This window comes from Nicotiana tabacum, chromosome 20 (assembly GCF_000715075.1).
Source record: "Nicotiana tabacum cultivar K326 chromosome 20, ASM71507v2, whole genome shotgun sequence".
Lineage (NCBI taxonomy): Eukaryota > Viridiplantae > Streptophyta > Magnoliopsida > Solanales > Solanaceae > Nicotiana > Nicotiana tabacum.
In genome coordinates, this window is record NC_134099.1 from 160167948 (window position 1) to 160178737 (window position 10790).

Sequence of the window (10790 nt, forward strand, 5' to 3'; positions counted from 1 at the left end):
TCGGGGTATTCTTGTGTTTTCAAGAACCTCTTAACATCATGGTACCATGGCTGGGTACTTGGTCCCGCCTCGATTACATTACAGTAACTGTGTCTTTCCCTAATTTGGATTTCCAAGGGATCGATGTGGGCATTGCCTGGATAAGGTAACATTGAAGCTAAGGTGGCAAGTGCATCGGCTAGTTCATTGTGACACCGCGGGATATACCTAACTTTATTGATTCGAATCGCTTGCTGAGATCCTCCACGTGCTGCCGGTACGGAATAAGTTTGACATATCGAGTTTCACATTTACCCTGGGCTTGTCGGATAATCAGATCAGAATCCCCCATAATCAACAAATCTTCAACATCTTGATCGATCGCCATATTCATGCCCATGATGCAGGCTTCATATTCAGCTGTATTGTTCGTGCAAAAGAAACGAAGCCTAGCTGTAGCCGGATAGTGTTGACCAGTGGGTGAGATCAAGATTGCCCCAATTCCTACACCTTTGGCGTTTACAGCCCCATCAAAGAACATCTTCCAAGCATGAGCGTCTTCCGAGACTACTCCTATGGTGTTTATCTCTTCATCTAGAAAATAAGTACTCAATGGTTGGTACTCATCATCAATCGGGTTCTCAGCCAAATGATCTGCTATCGCCTAGGCTTTCATTTCCGTGCGAGTGACATAGACTATGTCGAATTCAGTAAGCAAAATTTGCCACTTTGCTAATCTCCCAGTAGGCATCGGTTTCTGGAATATGTACTTCAAAGGATCCAACATGGTTATGAGGTAAGTAGTATGAGCTTGGAGATAATGTCTCAATTTTTGAGCGACCCACGTCAAAGCACAACACGTTCTTTCCAACAAAGTGTACTTGACCTCATAAACGGTGAACTTCTTTCTTAAGTAATAGATTGCCTGCTCTTTCTTTCTAGTTATGTCATGTTGTCCGAGGACACAACCGAAAGAATTTTCCAAGACCGTCAGATACAAGAACAGGGGTCTCTCTAGCTCTGGCAGGACCAAAACTGGAGGATTTGAAAGATATTCTTTGATCTTGTCAAAAGCCTCTTGACACTTAGTCATCCATTTGATTGCTGCATCCTTCCTCAATAGCTTGAATATGGGCTCGCATGTGCTAGTCAGTTGGGCAATGAATCGACTGATATAGTTTAGCCTGCCCAATAGACTCATCATGTCTTTCTTCGTTCTTGGAGGAGGTAAATCTTGGATAGACTTTATCTTTGTTGGATCTAACTCGATACCTCTCCTGCTTACTATCAAACCCAGAAGCTTGCCTGATGGGACTCTGAAGGCGCACTTAGCCGGATTCAGCTTCAGGTCATACTTTCTCAGCCTCTCAAAAAATTTCCTCAAGTCTCGAACATGATCGTCTTGAGTCCTGGACTTGACTATCACGTCGTCTACATACACTTCTATCTCTTGATGCATCGTATCATGAAAAATGGCAGTCATGGCTCTCATGTAAGTTGCCCCGAAATTCTTTAAACCGAACGGCATAACCCGATAACAGTAAGTACCCCAAGGTGTAGTGAAGGTGGTTTTCTCGGCATCTTCTTCATCCATCAACACCTGATGATATCCAGCGTAACAATCTACAAAAGACTGTATCTCATGTTTGGCACAGTTATCAACAAGGATGTGGATGTTGGGCAACGGGAAATTGTCTTTGGGACTTGCCCTATTCAAATCTCGATAATCCACACACACACGAGTTTTCCCATCTTTCTTCGGTACAAGAACTACATTAGCCAACCACGTAGTATACTGGACTAACCGAATTACTCATGTTTTCAACTGCTTTGTGATTTCTTCTTTGATCTTATCATTGATATCAGTCTTGAACTTCCTATGCTTCTGTTGAACTGGAGGACAATCAGGGTAAATTGGCAATTTATGCACCACTAGATCAATACCTAATCCTGGCATGTCATCGTATGACGAAGCAAACACATCTTTAAATTCAAAGAGGAGTTGAATTATTGCATCTCGCGTTTTCTCATATGTGTGAATACTAATTTTGGTTTCTCGGATTTCTTCAGGAGTTCCCAAATTAACCGGTTCGGTGTCATTCAAATTCGGCTTAGGTTTATTCTCAAAGTGTTCCAATTCTCGATTTATTTCCCTAAAAGCCTCTTCTTCGTCATATTCCGGTTCTTGGTTCATTATTTCACAATTAGACAACTCGTTTGGATCTGGGCGTGAAGTCCGCAAGCATGTCATATTATTTAAAGCCGCATTATTATAACTGAAAGGAAAAGATAAAAGAAAAATAGCAAAAATCAGAAAGAATAAAAAAATGATGAAATACTGATTTTATTCCTTGGAATTGGGAAGATAACAGGGTTTATATTTCGGGAAATTAAAACAGGAAACTAAAGAAAAACATCCGAGTTACACCCTGGGATAACTCGTGATGCAGGAAAGGTGGCAGGACAAGTCTACCCGGACTCCTGCCTGATTGGGAATGGCGTAGCCTTCCAATTCTGCAGCTTGGTATTGGGACCCATATACAGCACCTCAGCGGTGCTTGAGCCCTCCCCTGGCTGGACCATGTGGGTTTCATATAGTATCTTTCTCATGGCCCCACAGATCTCATCAATCTCTTCGGTAGTAAAGGCCTCATCTTCTTCTTTATTCTGGTATTTTAACTTGACAAACGTTCTGTAAAGATCCGGAACCGGCTGAGGAAAGACCCAACCATCCTTCTTTCTATCATTTGCACATCTTATATCAGCTAGAGTGGGTCTGAAGCCTACCCCGAAGAACTTTTCACTGGTGGGCATGGTGATAAGTTCAACCATCCCTTGCAATGATTTCCCAAGTCCCTTCCCCAGTTTGAAGCCATGTCGGATCATTTCTTTGGCCACCATGATTGATGCATTAGAAAGAAAAGGCTGGGGGAAAGGTTTTCCTTCTTCATACTGCTCCGCCAGCACAACTTCAAAAGCCTGATAAACTGTGTGCTCACTCCCTTTTCTTACTTCAAGATATGGGATGGATGGGCCCCGATAAATAGACTGTTCGTCTTCTCCGTGGACCACAATTTCCCGATCTTCATATTCAAACTTCACCATTTGGTGGAGAGTGGAGGGTACAGCCCCTGCAGCATGAATCCAACGTCTTCCGAGGAGGAAGTTGTAAGATGTGTCCATATCCAGTACCTGGAAAGTTACTTCGAACTCCACCGACCCGATAGTCAATATCAGGTCTATTTTTCCGAGGGTCTCCCTCTTGATGCCATCAAAAGCTCTTACACAGACATTATTGGGGCGAATCCTTCCGGTCTCAATTTCCATTCTTTGCAGCGTGGAGAGCGGACAAATGTCAACACCCGAACCCCCATCCAACATTACTTGCTTGACGTAGTAGTCTTCACACTTGACTGTCAGATGTAAAGCCTTGTTGTGAGCTGCTCCCTCTGGAGGCAAATCGTTCTTGCTAAAAGAAACTTGATTAGCCGCAAAGAACCTTTCCGTCATTCTTTCAAGTTGTTCAACTGAAGTCTCAGCCGGCACATACGCTTCATTCGAGGTTTTGAGCAGGATCTTCTGATGTTCGGTGGACCTCATTAGCAAAGATAGCATAGACACTTGTTCAAGGTATTTGCGCAATTGATCGACCACTTCATAGTCAGGCATATTCATCTTCTGGAAGAAAGCCTCTGCTTCTTCAGCGCTTACAGGCTTCTTGGGTGGGAAGCGCTTTCGTGTGGCATTGTTCACTTCTTGAATGTCTGAATATTTTCTAGAAGAAGTATTTTCTGGAAGTTCCCCCGTGATTTCTTTGCCTTTGTACGTAACCAATTTTTGTTGATAATTCCACGGTACCGTAGACGGGTCTGTCATTGGCTTCTGTGGCACACGTCCGATAACCGCTAGCTCATTCAGCCGAGGCGGTTTAATCGTCCCCCGGACCACATAGGCCCCTTTTGACACGTACATCGGTATTCCTCTTTTCATTTTGAATCTCTATGGCTTCTCTGATCAACCTCGTGGAATATAGAGAACCTCATTATTCGAAGGCACCATCGTCTTTGTCTTTGTCTCGGCCTTCTTTTCGAGCTCAGCCTTGACAGTATTAGTCTTCTTTTCCCCTTTCTCTTGCTTTGGGGCTGCTTTAGGCTTTCTCTCTGCATCGACAATGGCAATTATAGCTTTTAGGGCAGGATCAAACTCCTTGTCCTCACAGAACATCCCAATCAACGGCCCATTATTGTGAGCGGGCAACGGATTGTTGGTCATATTTGGGACCTCCTCGTCCCTTAATACTATCTTTCCCTGTTTTATTAAGTTCTCTACCGCCCTTTTTAAAGTCCAACAATCATTGGTATCATTCCCTTCTACTCCCGAATGATAAGCACACCTGACACCGGCTCTGTAAGCAGGTGATGCTGGATTTTGCCTTGTCTGAAGGACTGGTTGCAGGAAACCCATCTGGACCAGTTTTGGGAAAAAGGTAGAATACAGTTCACCAATGGGTGTGAAAGTTTGTCTTCTGGGTGGTTCTTGAGGACAGAAGTTATTCTGGGGTAGTTGTGGATTATAGTGGTTTTGGTAAGGAGGCTGATTTCTGGGAGGTGGAGCTTGATTTCTTTTGGCTTGTTGTTGTGGCCGGACATAAGGCTGAGTATTCATGACCGAGAATGACTGAGGAGTATAGGCCAAATCTTGGTGAGGGTAATAGTGTTGCGGGGTCCTCTCTGAGAAAAGGGATCTGGGAGTATAGTTTCTCTTTGTACCCGGCGCTACCATGAATGCTTCTTCCCTTTTCTTTCCCTTTGCTATTCCTCCAGACCCACCCTGAATGGCTTGGGAGGTAGCTCTGATTGCAGATTGGCTTAGAATTCGACCCGTTTTTAGCCCATTTTCAACCATTTCGCCAATCTTGATAGCTTCAGCGAACGGTTTACCCATTGCGGACATCATATTCTGGAAGTAATCTGATTCTTGAGCCTGGAGGAAAGTAGTGACCATTTCTATTTCATCCATGGGAGGTTTTACCCTTGATGCTTGCTCGCGCCATTTAATAGCGTATTCTCTGAAGCTTTCTGAGTGTTTCTTCTTCAAGTTTGACAAAGAATTCATGTCTGGCGCGATGTCAATATTATACTGAAATTGCCTTACAAAATCTCTAGCAAGATCGTCCCAAATGTGCCATCGAGATATGTCCTGATCCATATACCACTCTGAGGCTATGCCCACCAAGCTTTCTCCGAAGTATGCCATCAACAATTCTTCTTTGCCGCCAGCCCCACGCAATTGGTTGCAATATTTTTTGAGGTGAGCAATGGGATCGCCATGCCCATCATATTTCTCAAACTTCGGTGTCTTGAACCCTACGGGCAGGTGCACGTGAGGGAACATGCACAGATCAGTATAGGAGACACTCTTCTGCCCGCTTAAGCCTTGCATATTTTTTAAGCTCTACTCGAGGCTCCTCATTCTTCTCACCATTTCATCTTATCCAGGAGCTTTGGGATTTCGGTCTTGCCTAGGCGTAAGCTCGTATTGAGGCTGCTGAGGGTGAGCGTTGGTGGTAAACCGAGTTGGTTCCAGCGAGAAGGATGGTGCTTGAAATGTGAATGAGGAAGAGTCAAAATTAGTCCTGTGTATAGCGGGTTATGCCGCAATTGGGCAGGGTGGTGCAGTGAATATGTTTGTAGCCACATTTGTCGTTGACATCCAGGGATAAGAATCGGAGGGTGATCCAGCGAAGTGGGCTGAAATGGTAGGATACCCGAATGGGGTAGTTGGATAACTTATAGGGACGTTGGAAGTCCCAATTGTCCTAGAGAACAGCTCGGGGAATCCAGGGATTACACTCAGCGACTCTTTTCCATTGTTCCAGTCATCCAACATTTCCAACATGCGAAGCCGCAAGATTCTGTTTTCTTCAGCAGTTGCTGATTCGGAAGTTGGGATGGCCGAGATTGAACTCTCTTCGGAAATAGGAATTGTTGGCAAAGGAATTTCTGAAGACATCTCTATACTTCCCTTTGATCTCGTGAAGTAAGTGTGAATACTTCCTCTCGACTTAGTGACGGGCAGCTGAACACTTCCTTTCGACCTCGTAAAGTATGAATGTGAGGCCAGACCTCCACAAAACCAAACCACCTTTCTAAAAACCTGGAACGACTTAGCAGCAAGCAAAAGGTTAGTTTGAAGCACTTAACATATAGGAAATCGCACGTTGGGGTGTGATGCACCTATACAGTTAAATATGTTTTTACATGTTTCGCAACGGCTGCATGTTTCATCCCGGCTCTGCTTATTTTCCCAATTTCTTTTCTTTCCACTTTTGTTTTTTTATATTTGAAGTTAAAAAACGTGACTGGATCCGATGAGGATTGCCTACGTATCACGACACCGCGTGAATCAGATCATTACGTAGTTCAAGACAAACAAGTGCAAAAATAAAGAAACATATTTTTTTTTACTAAAACATTCTATTACAAACTAAACGGTCGCTTGAAAAAGGGAGAATAAAAGACTTGAAATAAATACAAACTAAGAAACCCTGATGCGAAAAGACAAACAAAAGACGCCAAGACGGAAAATACAGACTTGACCTATAAATACATTAAAGCTTTTAAAATTGGCGCCCGCGGGGCATCGTTCGGCCTCACCGCGGGTTTAGGTGCAAGGTCCCTTTCAAGTTTTTCCAGCTCATACATGGTTTGCTTGACATAAATCATCACTGCCGAGAAAAAGGTAGTGCAGGTCATATCTTCGCACCGTAGACACCTCCAAATGATGGCATGGGCAATGGTCTTGATCTTATCCCTGGTTTGCCCCTTTTCTATGAGTAGGCGCTCTATTTGATCATTACGGGCCTTCAAAACCCGAGAATCCTGGAGATGTTGATTCTGCCACTGCTGAATTTCTACTTCCATCTGGGCCAATAAATCATAGCAATGTCTATTTTCAGCTTCAAAGGTCCGAGCTTGCTTAGCTGTTTTGTCCTCAAGAGTGGCCACCTTTCTCTTCAAATTGGCAATGGTTTGCTCGTGATCCCTTTTCAACTGCTGCAAGTACCGGTTGCACTCCTCTGTTCTTTTTGCTCAGTGTGCCTCGAGTCCTGCTATGGTATTCTCAAAATTTTCCAACTCACTCCGGCACTCACTAATTTCCATTTTTAAAACTTTTATCAGTCGCTCATCCAACCGGCTCCTTTGTTGGTTATCAGCGGCTATCCTTATTTGCTGGATTTGGGCCCTAAGCGCCTCGTTTTCCTGGGCCAACCTGTTCTTTTCTCCCAGATTAGTAGCAACTTGCACGCTGTTCTCAAATTTTAGACCTTCAATTTGATGTTTCAGCTTGCTGATTTAAGCCCGATAGTCTTTTTCTTTTGCTAACCAATCCCATTACTCCTGTGATGACTCGGCAAAATTCAGGATATGGGGTCCTTTAGCCGGCCTTTTGTGCTCAAGTTCTCTTCTGTACCACATAAGGTACCCTGGTGCTACTTCACCTTTGGCCCGATCCTGCACGCAAGTATCTGCTTTTAAACATTGGCATTCATTCCAGATCTGGCGGACTTTTGCTTCAGGAAATTGTCCGTCAGGGCTAATCTCAATTGTTTGAGCACTAAGATCTTCCTCGTATGGCACTATCTGGCATCTCCTGAGTTGTCTCAAAACTCGATAGGGCGCGTAAGGCTGAATGCTCTTAAGTCCCATCAATAGAAAGTGGGTCCTAGCTGCCGGCATATATATGACCTCATCAACAGGCAACCATCCCAGTGTCCACTGTATTTGGCTGGCGGTGAGGGTTCGAAAGAATGGCGTCCATGCCGTAACTCCCTCGGGTAGACTGACCTCCTTGATTCTCGTGTAAAACTCTTCTATGCAAGTCTTCTTCGAGGAACCATAACTTAAAAGCTCGGAACAGTGGCAGAGATGTTCAGTCATCCATATTTGTAGAAGCAAATTACACCCCTCGAAAAAATTCCCTCTGGCTTTGCAGGTTGTGAGAGCTAGAAAGATATCAGATACTACCATAGGCGCGAGAGTGCTTCCATTTTGAGTGAGCAAAGTACTGACGACTCCGGATATTTTTAGATCAATGTTTCCGTCTTTCCTTGGAAACACCAAAAGGCCCAAAAATGTTATCATGAAAGCCACTCGTCTATGCTCATCCCACTTCTGACGGTTACCTTTGCTGCATAACTTGTTACACGGATTGTTGAATCCTCCTACATGACCATATCTGTCGTATATGAAGCGCGGATTACAAAAACCTGTGGCCAAATCTGGGTTGTGGACCGTCCTGGGTATCTTTAATGAATCTAGAAACCGATGCACAGTGACAGCTCTCGGGGCAACCAGGTATTTTTGCCTTAATGGGACTTCAGCATTTCTGATGTACCCGGCTAGTTCCTCCAAAGTCGGGGTGAGTTCAAAATCGGAGAAGTGGAAGACATTGTGTGTCGGGTCCCAGTAGGTGACCAAAGCTCTTATGATATCTCCCCGAGGCTGGATTTCCAATAAACCCGTGAGACCTTTCAGATATTTCTTGACCTCATCTTGCCCTTCACTACCTAGATCATCCCACCATAGCTGCAACTTGACAGGGACTTTAGTCATTATTGAAAAGTGTTCATTTTGCATTGTGCTCATCCTGCACATTTATTAAGGTGATTTAAAGAAAACAAAAAAAATTGACTCAAAATGATTTGACTATATTTTAGAAAGAAAGATCCGATTTTTCGAACACGGTCTTTCAGCACTTCGGGGATGAAGATTTTAAAGCTGTGAGGTTCAACCGATCAAAACTCTAAAGGATGATCGAAAGTGGCCGTTTTTGCAAAGTCAGCCTTCCGCCGTCCCTTTCGGGAACATTCGGCTGTTTTTGACAAAAAACAGCATCACTTGATTTATTTATGACTCTTTTATTTTCTCAAAATAGTGGCCCGACATTAGGAACACGACCTCACAGAGCCTCGGGGACGAGGATTCTAAGGCTATTGGCCAAATTGGTCAAAATTCAAAAAAAAATGACCAAAAGCGGCTGTTTATGCAAAGTCAGCCTTCCGGCGCGTCCCTTTCGGGAACATTTGGCTACATTTGACAAAAGCAACATCACCCGGCTCATTTATGATGAAATTAAAATTCGGACATTTTGGCTATTTATGAAAAATGGGAGGTTGGGCCCGATGAGGGTTGCCTACGTATCTCATACCCTGTGAGAATCAAATCGGCGTAGTTCGGGCAGATAAAACAAACTTCTTTTGAAAAACAAGACTCTTTTTCCATTGGCAAACAAGACTAACTAAAAAAACCCTTTTTTCTTTTTTTCTTTTCCCTTTTTTTCATTTTCTCAAAAATTCGGCAGAGTTTCGACACTACTAGTTTTTCAAAGCAGGTGATTTAACTCTTTTTAAACCTCATACTTCTATATCTCCTTCCTCAAAATATTCAAAAAGCCGGTCAGCATGCAAGTCCGAAGCAAATAAATGCACAAGTAGAAGCAAGTACGATGCATCAGGATGGTCTTCTGTCATTTTGGTACACCTGTCCTAGACAGACTCAACCCCTGTGTTGAGCCTCCAAAGTCAATGCACGTGATGCAAACAAACGTTCCTACTAGGGATCCGGCATGAAGCTGAGTTATTCTAGGTTCATAACCTGGGTATTTATTCTAGACTGTGTACCCGAGCGGACAACTCGAGTCGAGGAGGGGGCTACGTACCGGGGACCCGCGGGATCGTCCGTCTTTGTAACTTGTCCGGCCTCTTTCTTATTTCAGGTATTGACACTAACAGAATAGGGAGTCTCGACCAGCGAGCTCCTCCTCGGAGGTAAGAAGAGAAAGGTTTTGGCACAGTTTATATACAGTTCAGATAGTATCAAAGCGGAAAAAGCAGCATTTAGCACTTTAGGCCCAAACATGTAAAAATCAGATAATAAACAAAGCCAAATATAACAATTCATTTAAGCTCGAATCCTGAACCCTGAACTAGAGATTCTGGGTTCGTTCCCCAGCGGAGTCGCCAGATCTGTCACACCTCCTTTTTGCGCACCTACCCCGAAGGATAAATGTGTGAGGGAGTTTTTCCATTTTAAGTGACATTATTCGAAAATGGGATTATTTATTTATTTCAGAGTCGCCACTTGGGAAAGGTTTGGCTTTTGGTGTCCCAAGTCACCGGTTTATCTCGAATCCCAAATCGAGGAAATTTTTGACTTTCCAAATGAAGTCTACGAACCAGAAATTCTAAGTAAGGAATTCTGTTGACCCGAGGGAAGGCGTTAGGCACCCCCGAATCCCGTGGTTCTAGCACGGTCGCTTAAATTGTTGTAATGGCTAAATATCTGATTTTTATACAGATCATAACTTGTGTGCTTTTATTAAGTTTAAACCGCTTTTATTATCATTTTTTAATAGAATTGCAACGTCGTGAAAATGTATCTCGAACCTCGTCACAATCAATGTACCCGTGGTCATAGACACGTTTCGACTCTATTGAGATTTGGATTTGGGTTGCATAAATGCACACCCATACTTAGGGAAGTAATTTAATTAAAGACGTGCCCTAAACGATTGGCGTATCGTTATTTTATGCAAAGCCGTGAAACTTTGCTAAACGGCCCGTCCCGGAGTCTAAGCGACTTTACAAACACGTATAGAGAGCCCCACAGCTTGTGTATTTTTTTTTGGCGAGGCTCGTCTCATTTGTTATTTTGTTTCAAAAGAATTGCAACGTCATGGAAACGCATTTCGAACCACGTCACAATCGATGTACCCGTGATTGGTCGACGCGTTTCGACTTCGTTGGGATT